Source organism: Brassica oleracea, chromosome C3 (genome assembly GCF_000695525.1).
Source record: "Brassica oleracea var. oleracea cultivar TO1000 chromosome C3, BOL, whole genome shotgun sequence".
NCBI lineage: Eukaryota > Viridiplantae > Streptophyta > Magnoliopsida > Brassicales > Brassicaceae > Brassica > Brassica oleracea.
Window position 1 is genome coordinate 48367859 of NC_027750.1, and position 573 is coordinate 48368431.

Here is a 573-nt window from a genome sequence, read left to right on the forward strand (position 1 = left end):
CGAAAAGCTTTGCGGAAGAAACGCGAGTCATCGGACAAGAGCTCAAAAAAGGTCGCTACGCAGAAACCAAACGCGTGTTCCGCTCGGTCGCTACGTAGCGACCGAGCTCAAGCCAAAGCTCGGTCGCTACTCGAGCAGAAGCTCGGTCGCTCGACCAATCTCGAACCGAAGCTCGGTCGCTATGTAGCGACCGAGCTCTTCCGAAACGTCGATACGACATTAGTCCATGCATTCTCGTCTACCCTTCGATGCTATCTCCCGAAGACCGTAGCGAACCCATTTCACGTTCCCCGCTATTCTAAGTTATCGATCAAACTTTACCGTAAAAACCGCAGAAAGTTCGTTCTTTATTGAAAGAAGCCGTATTAAACGCTTCGAGTCAGAAGACTGCCCAAACGGATCTAAGACATGACTCGAGGCCCACCTTACGATTTCTTAACCAACAGCCCGTAAGCCGCATGACGGCTTACGCTTGGTTCGCAAGGAAAGATAAATGTCAAGTTTCCGTGGATAAATACGAAATTTTGAAGATAATTACGAAGATCGGAAAAAATAGAATATCTCCATTTTTAT